This window comes from Ischnura elegans, chromosome 8 (assembly GCF_921293095.1).
Source record: "Ischnura elegans chromosome 8, ioIscEleg1.1, whole genome shotgun sequence".
NCBI classification, from domain to species: domain Eukaryota; kingdom Metazoa; phylum Arthropoda; class Insecta; order Odonata; family Coenagrionidae; genus Ischnura; species Ischnura elegans.
Window position 1 is genome coordinate 48601267 of NC_060253.1, and position 9787 is coordinate 48611053.

Below are 9787 nucleotides of genomic sequence, written 5' to 3' on the forward strand. Positions count from 1 at the left end.
GGTGGGGTTTATCCCCCAAAACTCTCCCCTCGCTGCGCCACTGATTGCTGAGGGAATACAACTACTTACGAAAAATAATGAGATGGGATTCCTACTCTGACCCCATTAATACCAAACGTTGCGCTGTGGTAGGGAAATCGGAACGTAAGCTCAACCAAGAGATAATGATGACACAGAATGTGATTTAACGTCCTTTTAGATTGCGAATCATATTTTGGTCTCACCTCCAGTTTTATATTCGTTCTCATCTAATCTCAAATTAAGATAGATGCATTGTGGGTTTGTATAATAACAACATTACGTCGCAATTGGACTCATTCTATTTCGTATTCTGCGTGCGTTGCGATTTTCCTAATCATATTGAGTAAATCCAATTAACTTAAGGCGAAAAATAAAAAATAATCAAGATTTTCTCTATCGATATGTAACACTATGCAAAGTGGATGTTAGGCATTGTTTTGCTCAACGCGGGTCTTCCATAGCGGCCTTGACAATGCTGGTCACTTTCGAAGAACGACGCGTGAGGTCAGCTTGTGAGTGAGGAATAAATGGACTCGATGGTTTTCATAGACCCTGAGGAGAGTATATTTTGTGCGTGTACAGATTTACTAGTGATGTATCGCTTTCTTAATAGACTTCAGCATTGGCGGAATAATTGCACTAAGTCTTCCACCGAAGTATTCATAGCAGACGAGGTCAAAAGGTTATGGAGTTACCAAGAAAATTTTGTACCTGGAGAGATTTTTATTCTTCATTTCCGAATTCGGGCTCAAAATCGGATGACGTCATCGAATTATCCAAATAAGGGCATTTTTTGTCAGCTCAGTGAGTGACCGCCTACGGCGTGCGAGTGACGGCTCACTTAAAGATCTGAACACCATGAGAACGGCTCATTTCCATCGTGACATTGTTTGTGTCTAGAGCAATGAATGATTCATGGAACGGTTCATTTTAAGATTCAACAGCACTCCGATTATGATAATTTTCATTGGAAAACACAGATTAACATGCCGAACCTGCTCTTACACACGATTAGAGCGAACCAATTTCCTCGGAGAAATTAGCATTAGTTAGACCTATAAACCAAAATTTAAATTCGTGGTGAGGCGTTCTATCAAATTTATATATTTTAGTGCTATTCTTCGCGATTGAAAATATTATTTATGTAGTATATTTTGGAAATAAATGGACTCTCAACTCTTCCCTGCGCTGCGGACATTTTTGAAATTTTCACATATTTACGGAGGGGAAAAAAATAGATAGTAAAAAATTAACTCGCGCTGCACGCCAACTATCATTTTTCTCCAGTACTAACATCAAACTCCCGCGCAAAAGCTATAAAAATTGGGTTGCGTTGTTTTATAACAGCAACGATTTCTTTTCCGGAGTTCACTTCTCAATCACATATTATGCTTGTTAATTATCATCCCCCTAGATATCTTCTTCGATTATTTACGGAACAAGTACCAAAAAGAGGATACTAAATTATTGATGTGTTGTCAATCACCGCGCATTTAAATGGATTTACAAAAGTCGCCACTCGTGTCACGGACGGACAAATTGATCCGAGTTTCACGCGGAAATAAGGTATAACTAGGGGTATTCACTGACATTTATACTGATGATTATGAGATCAATGAAATTCCTAACTTTTCAATGATGATCCTCGCAATTACAAACATTCCAATGCAAAACATTGGAGAGAAGTGGATCGCATTGCACTTTTCTCCGTGCCGCGGACATTTTTGAAAACCGAGAAAAGGCGATCGAAGTGGCACTGGAAATTGGCCTTCTATAGGATGGAATTGTGCCTCCTCTATGCAGTCCCCTTGATTCACGGCTAGAGGTAACAAAACACGGATGAAAAGTGCGTGAAAAAATTGACGACTACACTGAGCGCGTTCCAAAGTTTCACGTTAATATTCTCGATGTTTAACAGCCGATTAAATACCACGTTAATTTCCCGTTAATTTAGCCAGGCTCTGCGCTAATTGTTTTTTTTATCTAGGAACGCTGTAATTGACGTAAGGGTATTGTTATCACACGCTAAGTACTCACTATGGATAATTTATTGCTATCTTTCTATAAACCAGCCTTAAAGTACCCACTCTTCTTTGATTAATTGCAGCGCAAAGTTTGCCAATAATTCATTATGTTCTTCACATTAATAGAATATGGTTCTCATACCTTTCGCTGGTTATACCCTCCGTTTTTACTGTCTCTCGCGTATCTATATATTTACTGCAGTCACGGAGTTGCCAAAATTTAGCTGTATTTGAGTGGTAATTTTCTTGACATATTTTCTGTCACTTTTACTCTCACTTATTATGCCTCAGTTTACATTATTACGGAAGGTAATGAATGACATAAGAACAGGAAGTTACAGGGGAAAAAATTGAAAGAAGACAAAATAACATAGTGTTGTTCTTATTTACACTTAGTAAGTGCCTACTCGGGTAAAATATGAAAAATTTATTCCACAGGGTTGATTATGCATTATATCAGGTAATTTTTTTGTCCTGAAACCTTTCAGTTAAAAATGGGAAAATCAAATTGTCGCCAATACTTACGCTTGCCAGTTAAAACATTTAGTAAACATAGTGCCACGAGGAATTATTTATACTAATGGATTAAAATGGATATATTATCTTTCTGATAATGATATACACCACCAATAGCCCTTTTCCCAAACTAGCCTGCTTAAACGGCGCGGCATTTTGAATAAGTCTATACAAATCGTCCTGTATCAGTTTTTGCACTCATTCTAAGTCCCACATAATGCAAACAAGATTACGAATGTTCCTCTCTCGTGATTTTGTGTGTCAGAAACTCTAGAGTTTCAACTGGAATATAAGCCGGTGCGTTTATTTATTCATCAAATCGACCGCGTGGTCATGCAAACAGAGTTCCGTCCCCTACCCCCGCTAATTCTAATTCGCACTTCTGCATGCAGATGTCGCCGCAATCGATGCTGGCCGTGGCGCGGGCACGCAAATCGCCTACGTGACTAGGCACCCGTCCGTCTCTCTAGCGCACAATGTAGCGCCGGCGGATGACGTGCCTGTAGATTTTGGACGCCGGCCCTGTTCCACGCCACCCGAATCGTAGGGAAAGAATGCCACACGTAGGTATGTGGAGCGACCCTTTTGTGGGCTTTGGGAAATGAGGACGGCGGGAAGAGTTGTGAATCCGAAAGCGAGAGTGGAAATCGATTGCAACCCACCCTGGCGGGAGCAAGGTGACCTTAAAGACGACCCGCGGCAACCGAAACGAGGAAATCCTGAACCCTAGAGAAAATGTAAAACACAAATGTCTATTGAGTCTAACAAGCAGTGGAAAAAGCACACCAGAAAACTGAATTTCACTGGAAAACACACAATAAGAATAGTGCACTTCGCGATAGTCAATTGTTGAGCTATTCAGTCCGTAAATAATTATGGGATGTAGTGCGGAAACACCGGCTACACAGAGTAAAAATTTAGTTGGGCCATTAGCCGCAGGAAATATGCTTTTCACCGAATAAACTAAATTTCAGCCATCGGTGTACCTTCGCGTAAAATTTTCATGCTACTGGTAAATAAACATTAATAACCGGGCACACCATGACACTATATTCTCCGCTGAGAAATGGTCGTTGAGATGAGAAAGGAAAAACTAGAGAGATTATAATGTATAAGAGTAGAAATCTGCGCAAAACCGATCACAGGTAGTAAAATAATTTTTCAGCGATTGCAATTTTCGCTGTCAGATAAAATTTCTCCGTTATGCTCGAGACAACTGCAAACAAATGGTTATTTCGATTATTAAAAGCACTTAAAGTAAAAACCGTCATCACTTTGATAGCGCCTCCGTGTTATAAATCACTAAGTATGTGCTCACACGCAAACTTAAGCACGCGATGAAGATACTTCAAAATTTTTCCATAGCTCCTTTTTTTACATTGCATAGAAAATCAAATAAAAGGTAACCGTATCAACTCCTGTCAGTATAAATTGTAATTTTCCGTTAGTGAAATTTTTTTACGTTAAATTAAAAAATTAAATAAAAAAGTTAAATTACCGCTGCTCAAAAACAACACCAAAACCGGCCGAATTTTTTTACTTGCTTCCTTCACATGAAATTTGAGCTTGAGGAAGATCTTCAGTATCTTTTCTTCGCGATTTCCTTATCGATGCTAATTCCCGCTCTGGCCTCAAGGGCGCGCGTTTCTTATCCGCTTCTCGACCGTAGTGATAATTACAAGGAAGTAAATGCAACAGTTTCCTGCGTTAATGGTGGGGTATTATCTTTCATGGAGATTAAAATAAAGCACTGCAAATTCACACATATGTTTCAATACACGGCGCCCCGAGCGAAACGCGGTTCCTTCATTTATGCATATATACGTATATGGAATTGCTGTGTTTTTTTTCTCGATCTCCGAAGTTTTTCAAACATACTCATGACATCAGAAGGAATGACGATCCCCTCTCTTACATAATTGCGTTCAAACTGCGTCTGAAATGGCTTTGTGGTTTTGCTGAAGGATTCATGAAAATGATGAAACGGTGACAAACCTTTCAAAGTTATATTATCGTCTCTCACATTTTCTTGCATTTCCTGTGAGTGAGTCACGCCTCGCTGTGGTTATGCATGAATGAAGTGCGTTTTAGTACTCTTTTCTATTAAACCGTCGATAACTTGGCGACAAAGGGCATTTCTGGATCTAAAATGAACGAAAGTAAGTCGAATATGTAGTTTCTTGGTAGGCACGTAATGAATTCCAAGTATTTGAATTCGCGCACCTTTCATACTTTAATTTGTGCAATTTAAGGAAGCGCATGGACCAAAAAGTATTAATTAGCACTTCCGCCTTAATTAGGAACCTTGAAAGTCCTAGTTACACGGAATTTGAAAGTTAACTTAACATTATTAGTGTGTTTGTATAATTATTACGAGTTATGCAATTCGGGTCTGGTCTACGTTATTTCTTTTCAAAATGCCGTGAATTCCGAATGCGATCGATGAGTTCACGCCCATTAAAAGAATGGAAACCTTTTAAATGCCCGCAAAAGGGCTTCACTTCATTAATCACGCCCTTCGTCGCAAGTTGCACGCCAGTGGCTCATTTAATTGCTTCTCCTAGAAACTGCGATTGATAATGAAAGCTCTCGCAATCATTGATGTGACGAGGACAAACGCTCAACAAGCGACGAATTCTTTACGCAAAAAGTTTCGCGAACTCTTGGAAACGATGCAATCCACTGCGATGGAGAAATGGACAGAAATTATTCCTTATTAAGTCATGGAGCTTGGGCCGCTTTCAAAATCAGCTTAAATACACTATCATCGCCTCGATATATTAGTAGTTGTTTAGCGTTTACCGAAATGAATGATTGAAGTAGATTTTAAAATTGCACTATCGAAAAAAAAAACTTTTGTGCGACGCCTGCTGCGCCGTGATTCGGCCAAATGGAGCAACTCTTTAATTAATTCGTAACCACGGCTGTTTAAAAAAAAGTTTGCGTACTTTGCCGCATTTCTCCATCGCAGGCTACGCCCTGCTTAAAATTGCCCCTTAGGATACTTTGAATAGGCCTGTGCGTAATCTCTTCATGATCGGGGATCGGTGGGTGAGGAAGCGGCGACAATAGACAATCTGGCGGCGCACGGCCGTCTCTCCATAACATGGCGCACGTCTCGAAGCGGGGGGGATGAAGGTACCGATCCGAAAAAGTTGATAAACTTTCTAATCAGGCGATCAGGGACGTGATAATGGAAGACCTGCTACTGGGCTGGAGTGCACTTGAAGGTCTTGGAGGTCCTCGGGACAGTTCAGTGCCCTTGGGCTCACCTTGAGGCCTTTCGGGGCCCTCAAAATCGCCAAGTGCCCGAGGGGAAGGAGGGTCTTTCCAAAGGGTCCAGAATGGGGGCGATAGGGGAGTGAAGGGGAAGGCCCCCGATCGTACTCACCTCTCGGGCGACGGAAGACGAGTCAGTCGGCTCCGGAGCGGCGAGCCGGGAGGTCGCTCGGGACGCGGAAGGTGCGGCGGCGGCGGCCGGGCCGGGATGGAACGCGACTCGGAGGAACTGGGAACGGAAAATCTTGCACTCTCCCGGAGTGTCTATTTCTTACGGAGTGTGTTTTACAGTTGTCGCGGTGCTATGTATGTGGTGTGTGATGGACTGAATTCCTCTGAGGGAGATATAGAGAGTGTAGTTTGTGTTGTAGTCGGCTTGGTGGTCTTTGAGAGAGTGAAGCGACGAATGTTCGGAGGATGCTAGAGGTGCCCCTCTGTGTGTTGGTGCAGTGGTGTGGGGTGGGGGATTATGTGGAGTGGGGGGAGTGAGATAAGGGCTACGAACTGAGAGGCAGAGGAGTAGTAGTTATTGGTGCCCTCGTAGGGGGGAGGTGGGGTAAAGTAGGGGAGGGGAAACGCCCCTTTCCACCGTTCCCTTGACGACCTACCTTGGGGTCGGATATCTGGGGGAGTGTTGACCCCCTCCCCTACTCTACCCCATCCCCCTCGATTTCTCTCTCTCTCCATTCATCCCTTCCTCCCTTACGCACACTCCGGAGTCGCAGGGGTCGGTTGTGCTTGGAGAGGGGTAGGCACCAGCTTGCCTCAACTTTTGGATTAACCAGGGTTCATGCACGTAGACAGAAGTTTGCATTGCGGGAGCTTGTGTGGTGTGCGGGTTGTCCATATTTAAATGTTTTGTTGTCTATTAGCAAGCATTGGAAAGCCATACGATGTTTGTTGAGGAAATGAGGGGAAGTTTATTATTTTGAAAAGATATATATGTTTATCCGCCTACATTAATGCTGTCGCCTACAAAACAGCCCCAAAATCATTCGAAGTGTGTTCAGGAAATAACGGGAAGTTTAGTTTTTTCTTAATATTAACTTGTTCGTCTATATTATTGTTATCGCCTTAAAAAAAGTCGCCATTTCGTAACCTTTTAACAACCAGTTCATCACCGTATATGTCACTTTTTCGACGAGTTCTTCGGTTGTTGATGTACTGAGGCCTTCGTCATCTTCAACGTCTTCACAACCATCTTGGAAACGCTTATTTTTCCTCGTTAATTCGTGTTTAGTCATAGCAGACTCACTTGGCCCTTGTTGACATTTCACTCACTTTAATCACTTTATTCCATTTTTACTAATTGATACAAATTCTTAAATGTCTTTAACAAACGAAAATCGACGAGCTCATAAAAACACGTTTTACCATAGGAGCTTTCTCAGACAAAGAATAAACAATGAATGCAGCTGAATGTTTTATCATACTTCAAGAGCATGTACACAAACATTGTAAAAAACATTGACAATCAGTCTCTCAAAATCCGCGAAATTTTGAATTTCCAGTTATTTTCTGAACACACCTCGAATATTACATTGAAACGGCTATAAAAGATCAACGTTTGCATAATGCCGAAATTTAAACCCATCGTTGTTTATTGGCAGTAATTTTGTGACGTAACCATATTGAGTTTTTTTTCTTTCTCTTGACCTTAATTTTTAACGTTGATACACGTCTCAAGGTTTTTGCTATTTTGGGATGAAATGCAATTTTTTTCCTAACGTATCGGTATATTTTTATACCTTATTCAGGGCTTTTTTTTGCAAAGTACAAGACTTAATTTTATTGCAAAAAAAGCCCTGAAGAAGGTATAGAATATACCGAAACGTTGGTCAAAACTTTTACATTTCATTCATAAAGACCTAAACTCCGAGGGGCTTATCAACGTTTTAACTACATCGAAAAATGGAGAGTCAAAGGATGGGTTCTCCTGAGTTACTGGATTTTCCGAAAGGGAAAAATTTCGGGGGGGCTGAAGCCCCTCCCCCGAAACCTCCCTCCGTGGCTACGTGCCTGACTGAGAGGGGGGGGGTTTGTCCCTTCCCCCACTCTACCGAGCTCCCTGGAGCCTTCCCTGGGAGTCTTATTCCCGGGAATCCCAGGGTCCCAACTCCACAGGGCCCCCCGACATTTGCCACGATTGGGTAATAAAGTCACTTCATCGGTTCTCTTTCATCCCTACTTCCTTCCACTTGAGTGGACGTATCATAACCCATAATCATCTATGATCATTATTTCGTGACGTTTTACCCGTCGAACCCTTAAGTAGCCTCGTAGGGTCTATTGGACCCGAGAGGTTTTTTTACATACATATTAAACTTATATTCAGGTCAATATTTTAGTAATTTGCATCCCATTTAATTTCATAATTTACTTTTCTCTTTTTTTCCATGCCATTTTTGTGGCTGAGTATGTAGACATTGTGCATAATAATGAAGCGATTTGACCCGACGCGTCGCGACGAGAGTTTTGCGCCTTGAAAAATAGCGCTCTACGACTCGTCCCATGCGTGTTTACCTGCCCATACCTTTAATTTGAAAAAATGTTTTCACTATTTTCTCGGATGAAATTTGTTTATATTTGAGAAACTGGCACAAACTCTACTCTCTATACTCTTAAAATGTAAAAGTAATGTGGTAAGATTAAAAGGAGTAATAGCAACGTAATCACGAAAGACAAAATGCGATCGTTCGAGGAGGGATTCGTCATCTTAAATATGAAAAATTCATTGCAGTATTTTCTTAAATCCAAAATTTTCTTGAGCTAAAAGAAACGTTGGAAAACGTCTAATAAAGTAGACGTTTTCCAACGACCTGAAAATGATAGCGTAAGCTTTAAACGGGAAAAATTTTACGAATTATCATGAAAAAATACGACCGTTCGAGTGGGAGTGGTGCGTATTCTTAAAAGTTGCAATGTGCGGTGGCTTACAATGTGATCTCCTAAGTTTGTTTATTATTATTATTCGTTTGTATTTACTGGGAAGAATAGCCTCAGATTCAGTTCCCGGGTGAAACCCTTTACCTTCAGAAACTCCCAAATGAAATTGCTCACTGTCATCCAGGAAAAATAAATGTCCCGTCTATCCTGAACGTTTAAAGTTCTCGTGCTGGTGGGTTTACCCTCACCCAACCAAACCAACCTTGAGTTTAACGCGTAGAGTGCGAGTTACCCGAGTACCCCTACCATTCTCTGATGTTATAAGGTGAAAATCTGAGTGTCGACGAATATTTTTTTGGTCAAGTTGCGATTAATGTGGACACTAATGATAAAACTTGCAACTGCCCGAATTGATACTGATTGTATTCATTTCAGGTAATCGTATTAAAGATTATTCACTCCTGTTCATTGGCTGTTATAGCACTCGCTGCGGTAATTGTTTTATTCATTCGGTTACTTAAGAATTCATTAGTGTATATAGGTATTTATTTTAGTGCTCGAATAATAATGTATTTTGGCACTCCTTACCATGAGGGCCGGGATTTATTCGAAGGCAACTAGCGGCATGTATGTCGTAGACTTAAATCTTCTTCCGAGTACCCACCTGCTTAGTGCTCAGCGGACGAATGGCTTCGAGAAGAATATCACTATGACAAGGTATCAATACACGAACCTTTTGTGTTACCAATACGCGTAGATTTCCTTGATAAGTCTTGGGTCATACTGGGGGAAGTCCTTGGAATGTTTGTTTATTTACAATCAATCGAATATCACTCTGACCTATACGAAATTGAAGAAAATCCTGAGTACAGCCAAGCTCCGAACTAAGTTATAGGCAAGGAATTAGTCCAAATTAAATTTTCACCTTTAAAGTATTTTGCCGAAAATTTTACAGATTGTCATTGTTTATATTTTTGTTTTCCTTTCGCTTCTGGGTGTTCAGTAAGCTCAAATGCTTAATTGGTAAGCATTGGGTGTTGTTAAACATTACACAAACTCGT

The 9787-nt window shown here is 41.0% G+C and overlaps 1 protein-coding gene across 1 annotated transcript in view; it reads right to left on the minus strand.

The window, feature by feature from the left end:
• Nucleotides 1–6249, minus strand: part of LOC124163789 (normal mucosa of esophagus-specific gene 1 protein-like) — a 75352-nt gene extending 69103 nt beyond the window's left edge. Inside the window, exon 1 of the mRNA XM_046540881.1 lies at nucleotides 5953–6249. The gene's annotated coding sequence lies outside the window, so the exon portion shown is untranslated. The remainder of the gene's footprint in view (nucleotides 1–5952) is intronic.
• Nucleotides 6250–9787: the final 3538 nt, after the last annotated feature.